This window comes from Myotis brandtii, unplaced genomic scaffold, assembly GCF_000412655.1.
Source record: "Myotis brandtii unplaced genomic scaffold, ASM41265v1 scaffold77, whole genome shotgun sequence".
NCBI classification, from domain to species: domain Eukaryota; kingdom Metazoa; phylum Chordata; class Mammalia; order Chiroptera; family Vespertilionidae; genus Myotis; species Myotis brandtii.
Window position 1 is genome coordinate 3,440,356 of NW_005371082.1, and position 14,389 is coordinate 3,454,744.

General features: G+C 35.9%; 1 protein-coding gene across 4 annotated transcripts in view; it reads left to right on the forward strand.

Annotated features, from left to right (window-relative positions):
• The window catches only part of NBEA (neurobeachin), a 776,030-nt gene that overhangs the window by 428,340 nt on the left and 333,301 nt on the right, over positions 1 to 14,389 (forward strand). The window lies entirely within an intron of this gene.

Sequence of the window (14,389 nt, forward strand, 5' to 3'; positions counted from 1 at the left end):
GACATATAAACAGAAGAAAGAATTACAAACCACCAAGAGGAAAATGTATTGTACATTTTTTCAAACTCTGCCTTCTAACCTGTGTACAAAATATTTCTGCAAAAGAAATAGGAAATGTCAGTAATTACTACAAAGTACTTCATCTAATAAAAATAGATGTTGAACCCTGGCAGGTGTGGCTCAGGAATTGAGCAACTTCCATGCACCCAGAAAAAGGTCACTGGTTTCATTCCTGGTCAGGGAGCATGCCCAGTAGGGAGTATGTAGGAGGCAGCCAATTGATGTTGCTCTCTGTCTCCCTCTTCCTTTTTCTCTCTCTCTAAAATTAATAAAAACACATTTTTAAAAACATAGATGTTGAAAAACTTATTTGAAGACTTTTTCTATATTTTAAAGAAAGCTTTTATATTCACATATTTTAAGAACATTCATATAAAAGTAAAGAAACTCAGCCCTTCATCTGGCCCCTCTGCCTGCCATTAAACATGTAAATGTGTTTAAATATCTTTTTTTTAAATTTGTGTTTAAGTATCTTAAATTCTGGCGGTGTGTTAGACTAACATCCAAATGATTGAATATTTCGGTTTGTGTAGACATAGGTAAAGGGTATAATTATAGCACAAACCTACAAATTTTGGAAAAGCTTCAAGAACAAATTGAAATACAATTTATTTCTTCCTCTGTATTAAATAATTACAGTATCTTAGTTTTCCTATAAATCCTATCTTTAAAATAGAAACTCAGCTGTAACCTTTGGTCAAAATATTTTTATATTAATCTATATTGTGGCAAAAATGTTTTAGAAACAAAAGAATATTTTATGAAGGAACTTTCAGTAGGCTAGAAGTATTTGAAATACTGATCAAAGTTTTCAGAATTTTAAAATTGTACAAGTTGAGGGAATAACCTTAATTACTTAAGTAGGGATTATTTACATGGTCATCAAAGCAATCCCTGGTATTTGAACACTGGTCAGGTCTATCTGTTCCTGTAGTACACTATGTTTTAAGAATGTGAGCCTATCCTATATAATAAAAGCCTTATATGCTAAGTGTTTGGTCGTCCGTTCAACCAATCAAAGCGTAATATGCTAATGATAGGCTGAGGCCACTCAACCGCTTGCTATGATGTGCACTGACCACCAGGAGGCACACAGTCAATCGGTAGGTTAGCTTGCTGCTGGGGTCCGGCTGATCAGGACTGAAGGAGATGGGCGGACACACCCTGGAGCCCTCCTGCGGTCCCTCCCCGGCTGGCCAACCTCCCACATTCCTCCTTGGCCCTGATCGTGCACTGGTGGGGTCCCTCGGCCTGGCCTGCACCCTCTTGCAATCCAGGACCCCTCAGAGGATGTCAGAGAGCCGGTTTCGGCCCAATCCCGCAGGCCAGGTCGAGGGACGCCACTGGTGCATGAATTGATGCACTGGGCCTCTAGTAGTAATATAATGTAACTGAGACTGAATTAGCAGACTTAATGTTTTATTAAAAATATTTTAATTATTTGATTTCTTACAATCAGTCAAATATTTTATTTTATTTTTATTTTTTTTCCCTTTATTGAATCAGTCAAATATTTTAGATTAAATTATAGTTGGACTCTCATGTGATGGATGATGTAATTAGCCATAATTTGGATTTCTTAACATTCTCTTCAGGCAATTTATTTTGAGCCACAAAACAAATAGTTAAATTTCTTTTAAATGAGCAAATAATCACAATTGGATATATTTTCAAAAAAACATAAGGACAGTACTTTTATTTCATATTTACTTTGTAAAGCTTTTCTTTTGATTTCATTATTAGAACTTTTGGTTGACCTTTTTCAGTTGGAAAACATCCGTAACACTGATGGAGTTTTTCATGCTTCTTAGTAATACTAATGAGTTGAATAATTGATGAGGTGTCATGTGCAAGAGATTTGGAGTGATTTGATATACTTTCAGTCTCTGGTGTTGAAATGAGATTAATAAAAATCTAGAGGCATGTAATTTTTTTCCTGGTGTTTAATGTCCTAGTGTTATATGTATTGACTGTGCTTTTTAGGTGTTTTCTAATAGCAAAATCTCATACAAGTGCAAATTTAAATGATTACCAAGAATTTATCAGACCACAACAATGGATGAATATAAGGAAAATATTTCAAAACTCATAAATTCATCTTCTGACCTACAAGGTGTTTTTTTTCTTCAGGAAAGATTAGCTAGCAAGGAAATGATTGAAAAAGGAGTGTTTTGTATATTACATATTTGTATGTTTAAACAAAACCTGTACTAGTTAACTTTTAGTGCACTTCTGATGCTTACTGATTATGCTGTCAAAGAAAAGTACAAAATCTTAGTAAGTTTGCTCATCTTTGTTGATTGTCAATGATCATTTCAGATTCTTTCCCTTCCATAAAATTATAGTAGAACAACGTTTCATCAAAGCCTAAGATGACAAGCTCCCCATGGCTGTGATCAAAGACAACATCTTAAATAGGTCTGATCAATGATCACAAAAGAGGACAGATTGCTTCAGCCAGAGGAAAAAATAACATGGAGCAAAGATGACAAAGTTAATCAGTTATTTCTTTGGCAATAAATAATAAGATATGCTGAGAACTGCAAATGAGAACATCCTTAGGTTCCTCAGAGATGCGCCTGCTCAACACCTGATTTATTTAAGCCTGTGAAGCCACCAAGATTTAAACTTGATGAATAAAAAGCAGCTCTGTAATGAATCTGGAATTAAATTAGTTTTGATGGTATATGTATGACTACTGTAATTTGTTACTTGCAGTCATCAAGAAATAAGAAAAGCACTCAGAATAAAAAAATACTAATGCAATAATCCAGTTGTTGAAAAAGAAGCATTAAATTATCTGACTTCATATTTTTTTCTGGTTTAGTTTTTAAAGAGTTTACAGTTCTATCTGAGAAAAGTGATTTTATTTTTTAACCCAATAACCTATTGTTTGTATTATGTAGAGACCCTAGCAAATGTCTTATTATTGGTCATTGATAAGTCCATTTTAGTTGGTGCATTATTAATTGACTCTCCATATCTATAATGAATAGATCATCTGATTATGGTTTAAATGATTTTTTGAAATGTTAATGGTGTAAATTTTGAAATGTTAATGGTGTAAATTTTTTAAAAGAGAGGGAGAGAAAGACAAGACAGCTTTTTTTGGTACCAGTGTCACATATTTCATTTCATTACAGATGTCCCTCTTTTTTCCCTCCATGGTGCCCCTTCACCTGGTCCCCACCTCGCTCCTTCACCACCCTATTGTCTGTGTCTTTAGGTAAGATATTTGGTTAATTTCTTCCCTCCCTCTTCCCTTCCCTCTGAGATTCCTCAGTCTATTCCATGCCTCCATGCCTCTGATTCTATTTTATTCACCAGTTTATTTGTTCATTATATTTCTTGTTCATTTATTTTTATTTTAGATTTGATTGTTGATAGACATGTATTTGTTGCCATTTTATTATTCATACTTTTTATCTCTTCTTTTTTTCCTCCTCCTCCTCCTCTTCCTTCTTCTTTTTCTTTCTTCTTCCACTGTTTAAAGAATACTCTTCAACATTTTGTGTAATGCTGGTTTATGGTGATGAACCCCTTTAACTTTTGCTTGTCTGTGAAGCTCTTTATCTGACCTTCAATTCTAAATGATAGTTTTTCTGGATAGAGTAATTTTGGTTGTAGGTCCTTACTTTTCATCACTTTGAATATTTCTTGCCATTCCCTTCTGGCCTACAAAGTCTCTGTTGAGAAATAAGCTAACAATCAAATGGGCACTCCCTGGTAGGTAACTAACTGATTTTTTCTTGCTGCTTTTAAGATTCTCTCTTTGTGTTTAATCTTTGGCATTTTAATTATGATGTGCTTGGTGTGGACCAGTTTGAGTTCCCCTTTGTTTTGGGACTCTCTGCACTTCCTATACTTGTGTATCTATTTCTTTCAGCAGGTAGGGGAAGTTTTCTGTCATTATTTCTTCAAATAGGTTTTCAATATCTTGCTCTCTCTCTTCTCTTTCTGGCACCCCCATAATTCAAATGTTGGTATACTTGAAGTTGTTACACTATCTTCATATTTTTGGATTCTTTTTTCTTTTTGCTCTTCTGATTGGCTGTTTTTGCTTCCTCATATTCCAAATCCTTGATTTGATTTTCAGAATCCTCTACTCTACTATTGAATCCTTATAAATTATTCTTTATTTCAGTTAGTGTATGCTTAATTTCTGACTGGTCCTTTTTCATGTCTTTGACATTCTCACTAAGATCCTTGAAAGTTGCATGAAAATCCTTGAGTAACCCTATAACCATGGTTTTGAACTCTGTATCCAGTAGTTTGCTTGCTTCCATTTCTTTCATTTGTGACATGTTTCTTTGTCTCCACATTTTGGCTGCTTCCTTGTGTTTGTTTCTATGTATTACATAGAGCTGCTATGTCTCCTGGAATTGGTAGAGTGGCCTTGTGTAGTAGGTGTCCTGTAGGGCCCAGTGGCTTAGTCTCCCCAGTCACCTGAAATGGGCACTCTAGATGTGCCCTTGTGTGGACTGTGTGCACAGTCTTATAGTTGAGCCTTGATTGCTGTTGGTGTCACTGGGAGGAATTGACCTCCAGGCCAATTGCCTGTGAGGACCAGCTGGTACTACAGTGGCAGAGCTGCTGTGCAGGAGACACCCTTATGGAGCACCACTTGCTTCAGTAGGGCTTTGGTGTCTCTTGTGGATGTGTAGAGTTGTAGTCTGCTATGTTTTGAAGCTGTCCACTGGTGTACTGGCTCTAGGGCCTCCAGGGAGGTGCAAAGTCAGCCACTGCCTGGGGCTACCCAGCAGAAGTTATAGAGGGATCTGCAGACTGCTATTTGCTATTTGTATTGGTCTTTGAGGTGCCCAGGTTAGGTCCAGCTGTGAAGCAAGGCAGGCTGGTGCTAGTGCCAGGTCTTGGGCTTTTTTTTTGTTTTGTTTTCTTTTGTTTTAAACCTCACTTGAGGGTATTTTTTTCCATTGAAAGAGAACAGAAAAGACAGAGCGAAATATTGATGTGAGAGAAACACATCAATTGGTTGCCTCCTGCACGAGCCCCAACCAGGGCCCAGGCAGGGGAAGAGCCTGCAACTGAGGTATGTGTCCTTGACCAGAATTTAACCTGGGACCCTTCAGTCCACAGGCCAACACTCTATCCCTATGCTCTGTCCACTGAGCCGAACTGGCTAAAGTCAAGTCTTGGGCCTTTTATTGATAGGTTTGGGGTATGCTGTCACCAGCTGCAGCTTGCCTGAGAGATTTTAGCAAAGTCTGAAGCCTGAGCCAGAACAGTCCATTCATATGGAAAAGCTGCTGCAAACAGCTTGGTTGGGACTGCAAATTGGATGGGCCGGGGACTCAGGAAATCCCCAAGGTGGAGCAAGCATATCTGATGGAGACTCAGATATGTCTGCCAGTCAGCCCTGCAAAAGCGGAGTTTTCATCAGGGGAATAATTATCCCTGTGAGCACCTCTGTCTGGAAGAAAGCTGCCCCTGATTTCCTGCCCAGATGCCAGACAACCCAGCTCCTCTTCCTATGGGTCTGGGTCCCCCAAAGCTGCCCATTGCTGGTAGTCTGAGTAAGTTCATGTGTGGGCCCTTTAAATGGTACACCTGGGTCTACAGCAGCCTCCATGTCATACTACCACAATCCCCGCTGGTTTTTACAGCCTGTAGTTGAGGGGACTTCTCTTCCCAGGTCTGGAATCCTGGACTGGGGGTCTGGTGTGGGACTGGGATCCCTAGCTTCTCATGAGTGGCCTCTCCAGAGACGATCTCCCTTCCAGTTAAAAAAACAGCACACATGGCTGTCGGAGCAGCCCATCTTGCACCTCTGCATCTCCTGCTAGTCTCAATGTGCTTTCTTCTTCTTTAGTTGTAGAACTTCCACTCATCCAGCTTTCAGGTGGTTCTGAATGATGGTTGTTCTGTATTTAAGTTGTAATTTTGATGTGGTTGTGGGAGGTGGAGAGTACAGGCTCACATATTTTAATACCATGGCCTTCATCCTGTGGTTTTTATAATCGCTTAAAATAACCAAAACAGATTATATAATACTGTTACAAAAATGCTTATAAAATACCTTTCACAGATTTTGTGTAGCATTTTTATATCAAAAGGTTTAACAGCTCTTCTGTTTTTATGTTGAAACTTCAGATTGCAGGGCTTTAAACAGATTCAGAGGAATTAAGTGATTTTATTCATTTAAAAGCATTTTTTTTTCCACTAATAGTGCACAAGGTTCCCTTTTCTCCACATTCTGGCCAGTACTTGTTTGTTGTTTTATTGATAGTAGCCATTCTGTCATGTGTGAGGTGATACCTCATTGTGGTTTTAATTTGCATCTCTCTGATAATTAGTTACATTCAGCATTTTTTCCTATGTCTGTTGACTATCTGAATGTCCTCTTTGGAGAAGTGTCTGAGGGATGGGTGGGTGTCTAAAAGACTGGATGAAAGAAGGTGATGAGATTAGTTGAAAAATATATACAGAATGCATAGACACAGACACCATTGTGGTGATAGCTAGAGCGAAAGGGTGTTGGTTAGGTGGAGGTGGGCAAAAGGGATGAAAATGGGATGGAAAGAAACTTTGCTTGGGACAATGAGCACACAGTGTAGGGTGTAGATGATGTTTAACGAGTTGTACACTTGAAACCTGTATGGTTTTGTGAGTCAAAGTAACCCCAATAAATTCAATAAAAATAATGAAAATAGAAATGAATAAATAAAAGCATTTATTGATTATTTTTTACATGCCTTTCATCTGCTAGATGCTGGACTCAGAGACTAAGAAACAGTTTCTACCTTTCAATAGCACATAGTTTAGTGTAATGCTTCCCAGTGCGGGTGAAAGTCAGGGTGTGGTACTGACATCTAATGGTTATAGACCATGAATGCACAGGACAGCTCCCCCAGAACAAACACAACAACAAAACTCCAACCCCAAATCCCAGTAGTAGTAAGGTTAAAAACTCCTGGTGTAGTGGAAAGAAAGAAACGGTTATGTTAGAGGAAGGTAGTAGTTCATAAAAGAGCATTGGGAAGATAGTGACTAACTCTTAGTCTAGTGAGTAGGTCAGAATCAACTTCAAAGAAGTCATTACTTACGAAGTATCTTGAGAGAATATTAGGAATTTACGAGGTGAGCAGGGAAGGGCAGGGGTAATAACAGTAATTACCAAGACATAGAGGTATAAAAAGGCCTAACTTACTACTTTAAATAGCCTCAATATTTTGCAATTGGCAACAGGTTACTTTGTAAAGATTTCAGAATACGTTTTAACTTTAGATGTTTCATATTCTTGTACAAAAGAAGCCCAATAAGAACAGGAATTATACACAGTGGGGCAAAAGTAGGTTGACAGTTGTTTGTCTGGAAAATAATACAATAATTAAGAAATAAGAATACAAGAATAAACTTTGTTTCATGGACTCACAACTGTAAACCTATTTTTGCCCAACCCTGTATTTTCTATCTATTCCACTTAGAGCATCCACATTAATATAATTTTATGCAATTTAGTTGCTATTTTTAATTGATAAGTGATTGATATAAGGTTTATACACAGTATTTAACCCACAGTCATTCATCATTTTCAGTAGCAGCATTGAAGGATATGATTTCTATGGAATAGGTTTATTGAGTATGGTATTTTCAAATTCTGAAGTATAATTCTGTCTGTACTTTATTCCACTTAGAGCATCAAAAGCTGTTAAAGATAAGGAACTGATAAAATTATATTAATGGATTTATTGCTGGGTGGCATGGAATTATAATCATGCTTATATTTTTAGACTAATTTTTTATAATGTATACACACCATTGCATTTATAAATAATTATTACACAACATGATAAATATATTATCAAGATGTATTAAAAATGTTGTGTGAGCTCAGTGAAGGGGGCTGTTTAACTGAAGAAATAAATTCTAGCTAGACTTGAAAAGATGAATGGAGATCATCTCAAGCTGATAACTGGGAGGGTGGAAATGTGGAGAAAGGGACTGCACAAGCTAACATAAGATGTAGAGGGATTGGAAAATGGTGCTGTGTGATGAAACAGAGGACAATGTGGGGAGATTGTATGAAGATAAAACTAAGAAGGCTGTTTGGAGTCATATTGTGAAGGTATTTGTAAAGTAGAGCCATTAGAGGATTTTTATGTGGGAGGATGATAAACCATAGAAATTAAGTAATATGCTAGTTAATAAAATGGCAGATCCAGCAAAAATTCAATTTAAATATCATTCTCATGCAGTGTATTACTGTAGATAACTTGGAATTTTTTTAAACTGCAAAAGCATTATTGAACATTTCCTGACTACATTTACCTGTTACATTTTGACCTACTCCAATAGCCTATTATCTATAAAGGTATATCAATACATTTATCTTAGAGTCATTTATAGGGTGTGCATTCTGTGTCATTTAGAAAAACACATTTTTATTTTTTAAATTTTATTTTGTTATTTAAAGTATTACAAATAGTAGTACATATGTCTCCTTTTTTCCCCAAATGCCCTAGCCAGTTTGTCTCAGAAGATAGAGCATCAGCCTGCAGACAGAAAGGTCCTGGGTTCCATTCTGGCCAAGGGCACATGCCCAGGTTGCAGGCTTGATCCCCAGTGGGGGACATGCAGGAGGCAGCCAATCAATGATTCTCATCACTGATGTTTCTATCTCTATCTTCTCCCTCTCCCTTCCTCTCTGAAGTCAATAAAAATATATTAAAACAAAACACATTTTAAAATGTTTTTGGTGCTTTTAAAATGCTTTAAATAACCTATATCTCTGCTTTTCCATTTTTTTGTAAGTGGAGAAAATTTTTTGTTAATTACCTATTTTTTCCATGTCTCTGAGTAATTTACTTACCTATCCAAAACATCTCCTACCCCCATTTCCCAGGGTTTTAAAATAAATTTTCCATAATGAATTTTGCAACAGGTTTTTAAAAGAAAATTCAAGCATCATTCACCAGGTTAATGCCACCTATTGCTAGAGGATGTCTACTCCACCCGCTCAGCCCTCATTCAAGTTGTCCAGTTCATCTTTTCTTTCATTCCAAGAGTTGCCAAAACTTTCTTCCTTTCATTCTGCTATTCATCTGTCAGCTACCCCTCTTGACTCTTTGCAAGGTTTCTTTCCTTTGTTGTTGTTTCTCTATCTTTTCCCCCTTCTTTTCTCCCTTCCCTTCCTTCCCTGTCTCCCTTTCTTCCTGACAACAAACATGCTCATATTAGAAAATTTAAAAAAAATCCAAAAAAATTTAAAAGGAGGAAAAGGGGATCACTGATAGACAACCATGTAAATATAGCTGTCTTTATCATTCTTGATGTATTTATTTCATGCTAGTCTTTTTCGAAGTATATTGTAACATAAGGACCAAACACTATGCTATGTGCTCAATCGCAAAAATGAATAATGCATCATCTCAGCTCTTTGAGGTTCTAAATTGAGCAAAGTTTTCTATATGTTTTAGCATTTTTCTAGAAGTTGTGTGCTGTGTGATTTTTAATATAATGAAATTCTACTTAAAATATTTAAAACCACATTAAGTAATATTCACTTTAAAAAATGTATAATCTATATTTACCATCATGTATATTCTTAAAATATGGTTTATCAAATTTCCTTTAAAAAGCACAGAATGCAGTTTTCTACTTTCACTCCATTAAGAAGATTATTAAGTTAGCATTTCATACTTATATAGTACTGCACTTAAATTGAATAATAGTTTCCTGCACCTTTTTAATTGCATTTTTCAGTTTAAAAATGCTGTTTATGAATATCTGCTTTGTTGGTCTTCTCTAAGAAATATTGCTTATGTATGAATATTTTGAATTAGGAATAAATTAAATTCCGTTTTTGCTGTCAGACCCAAATTATAAAAATGCATTGCATGTCTTTGAAAATCAGTATACTCTATTAGCAGGCCTGTCAATATAAAAAGTGCATTCCATTTCCAACTCTTGCTCTAATAACCTTTTCTGTGTTACTCTGAGGCAGTTCACATAATCAGAGTATATTGTCAGCTTACTGGAGTTGAGGAAGCATGAAATGAAAATCACGTTAATATTGATCCAGTTCTTTTACTTGCAAGTGTCCTTGATGTCCTTTTCCACTGAACAATAACTGTTGATGTTAGGTAGCCATTTTAAAAAATTTCTTATAGTCTTGTAAATTATTTACAAGCATAACTAATCTGAATAAGAATTTACTACTGAGAATAATTTATAAGAATATTTCATCTTAATTAGTGCCCATATTGCTAGTGCTACATGTTTACTATATCACTGAAATATTTTCCTCAAGCTTTTCAGAGGAAAGCCCTTCTGCAGACGTAATGTCTATGTCTAGTTAAAAGCAAACAAAAGTCTATACAAGTTTCTCATTGGTAAAAACATAAATGATGCTGTACTCTAATTTGATGTGATATATGATGTGCTAAAATGGACTATATAAGTAGCATTAGTTACTGATTCAGGTAAGGATTACCATTTCTGAATCAAGTTTACTATAAATTTAAAGCAGTTTAGGTCCTAGGTTTTTAATTTTATGGTAGTTTAGATAATATCTATTTTGGATAATTCACTATATTCTCTGTTAATATAAAATGAATTGAAGTGGGAGTTACGGTTAAATCCAAAGCATTCAACCTAAAATACCCACAAGTAAGAAAACAGGAACTTGATGTCTAAATTGTCCAGATTTTTAATCTATATTTATTAAATTTAATCAATAACTACTTAGATTTTTACTTAAAGTGTGTTTGAAACAACAAATAGTAACTATTTGAATAGAAAGTCTACTTCATTTATAGAAATACTTGCTTTCATCAAATGATTTTGTTGATAAAGTGAGTAAAGCTCCTGGCTCAGCATCAGGTATAACAGAGGAAAAAAAAAATACTTGAGACTTCTAGTCATTCTTTCTAATAGTGTTTTTCACTCAGTATTACTAACAGTTTTTATTATTAGGATTTTTCTACTGCAATATCTATTTGGTTTTTAATCCTGTTCTATAAAGAAAATGATTGTTTTAGTCTTTAGTCATCATTCAATAGGTTTGTCCTTTTGTGTCTTTATTATTTACTAGAGGCCCGGTGCATGAAATTCATGCAGGGGGGGTCCCCTCAGCCCAGCCTGCACCCTCTCCAATCCGGGACCCCTTGGAGGATGTCTGACTGCCGGTTTAGGCCCGATCCCTAAACCGGCAGTCGGACATCCTTCTCACAATCCAGGACTGCTGGCTCCTAACTGCTCACCTGCCTGCCTGCTTGATTGCCCCTAACTGTCTCTGCCTGCTGGCCTGGTCTCTCCCAACTGCCCCCCCCCCCGCTGGCCTGGTCGCCCCTCACTGGCCCCCCTGCTTGCCTGGTCACCCCCAACTGCCCCCTGTTGGCCTGGTTGCCCCCAGATGCCCCCACTGCCAGCCTGGTTGCCCCTCACTGCCCGCCTCTGCTGGTCTGGTCGCCCCTCATTGCCCCTTCTTCTGGCCTGGTTGCCCCTCCTGCCGGCCTGGTCTCCCCCAACGGCCACACCTGCCGGCCTGGTCACCCCACGCAGCCTGCTGTTTGGTTGCCCCTCACTGCCCCCCCCCCCTGCTGGCCTGGTTGCCCCACATAGCCTGCTGTTCAGTCATTTGGTCATCCCTCACTAACCCCCCTGCCAGCCTGGTCACCCCACGCAACCTGCTGCTCAGTTGTTTGGTTGTCCCTCACTAACACCCCTGCTGGCCTTGTCACCCCACTCAGCCTGTTTGGTCATCCGTTCAGTTGTTTCGGATGTGACGGCCCCTGGCTCTTTATATACGTAGATGTTTCTTTAAAAAGGAAGTACTATGCCTATACTACAAAGTCCAACACAACATTTAATTTTGAATTTAAATTATTTACAAATAAAAGTATTTACTTTTTAGTAAGCAGTTGTTACAGTACAGTGTGCTCTATGTATGCATCTGCTGCTTTTATCTCACTTTAAGTTTGGCATAAAACATTTTGTAGTGATGGATTTCTTAATATAATATTAACCATTTTTTTCTTTTTGAAATGTTCAAAATTGTAAACTTCTCAGTAAATAGATAGATCCATACATATTAATGCACTGGTGGCCTGGTGCATGGATTCGTGCACATTGAAAGGAAGTTAATTAGAGGAAATATTTTAATATTGCTATTCGCCCTTTCTCTATAATAGAAGTGTCAAACAAATTTACAATTGACAATGACAGATCAAAACACACATGTGCAATTGGCAACAGCAAGAGCTTTATATGTATCTCACATGCATGAGTCAACATTTATTTTTAAACTAGAGGCCCGATGCATGAAATTTGTGCTAGGGGCTTGGCCCTCACAGCCCCGGCTTCATCTGGAAGGTCGTTCAGTTGTCCGGTCTAATTAGCATATTACGCTCTTATTATTATAGATTATTATAGATTGCCAGTGTGCGTCGTATGTACCGGCTGGATGGATGGTCGGATGGTTGGACGTACGTACGGTCGGTCACTTAGCCTTATATATATATTGATAGATAGATGAGACCATGTCACCATGTCTAATGCAATTAGTTGAAAGGTATATTGATCTTAAAATCCTTTCCTTTTAATTAAAATTAAATAATATCATTAGAGTTACTAAAAGTACTGTGCTGTAAAGGTATTTATTGCTCTGATTTTAGTTTTAATGAGAAAAATTTATCTTTAAAATTTTCCAAAGTATTCATATGTCACTAATACTTCTAAAAGAAAGTAGGTTTGAAAATGAAGTTTAGCATTTTATCTTATACCGTATAGGGATAAATTTGTCAAAACACTTTTTAAAAGCCAAAATATATTATAAAATGGTAGATATTATAAAGAACTTGTTCAGAAAAGATTGTCATCTTGTGAACTGGTTTCCAGATGTTTGGAAACTATAGAATTTCCTGACATCTTAGATTTAGATAAATTTTTATCCTGTATGTCTCCTTCCCATGATGGAAGAGAAGTATGGATTAAATGCATTACATGTAAATAAAATTTTGGTATCAACTTTGTTGAGAAAGCAATTCTTTCCCTTCAAATACCCAAGATATTAAGAGTTTTTATATTCTTAAGATACCCATATACAAAACTAAAACTGAATGTCAAATACATTTATGCTTATTTAATTTTATTTAATCATATTTTTAAATGGATAATATAATTATTGGGGGAGGACAATTTTTAATGTATGCTATTTTCAATTTCACAAACACCTTATGGCACCTGTCTATGTGCTGTCTGCAGGGAGTATCCAATCTAGTGGAGAAGCTGAAGGCTTATATTGCATTGCATTGTTATAAACAGTGTTATAACAGCATGGTGTAAAGAAGAAGATTAATCCCAACTATTATGGGTTTATTCTATTTTTCTCTTTGTGCATTAGCCACACATACAGGGTGTCCGCCAAAAAATGTATACACACTTTAACAGCTGATAGCTCAATTTTGAAAATAAAAGATATTTTAATAAACCCTGTCTTTAAAATTATTCAAAGTGTGTGTATATATTTTGGGGGGACACCCTATATATAATTTATGGCTTACCTTTTGTTATAAAATAATTTTTTCTTTATTAGTATAGATGTTTTAAAGTTGACTATAAAAATATTCCTTAAAGAGAAAATGACTACTATGTAGCATTTTTGTTTACATGAACTGTTTATATTTATCAATGGAAAAAGACATGATGGACATATAAATAAAATACTTTCTTTACTTTTGTTGTCCAGACTTTGCTTATAGATATTCTCTTTGAATATTATAAGGATGAGTTAATGTCTCTAGTTTGTTATTTCTATATTTTAACTTATACTTATTTAAAATAACAACAGAGGTATTTTAAATGACTATAATACAATTATAGTAGTAATAATGCTAGTGTATAGTGACAGTACTAGATTTTTTTAGTTCTCTTGTTATTTCACTTTTAAAATATACTTTGTTTCACATGGGTCCTTGTTTATTAAGAGAATTTTTACGAAAGAGGAGCTTTATGTAGATTCATATAATGTAGTATTCTATATTAGATAGCATTTTCTCATACAGAGCTTCAAGCATAATATATTTTACTGAAAAATCTAATGGGTATCCAGTGCTTTCCTATATTTATTTGTAACATGATGTGGAAAATAAAATAAGTGCAATTTTGCATCTGGCTTCATTAATCTATAATATGGTGGCATTTTTAAAATTCTGAAACCTTACAAATTTTATGGCATTTTAAAGTTTCCTTAGAAAATAAGCATATACTAGTAAAAGCTAAAATATTGCTTTTATCTCACTTTAAGCATATAAAAGCTAAATATAAACAATGTTATATGTATACCCTATCCACCTTTACACATAATTCA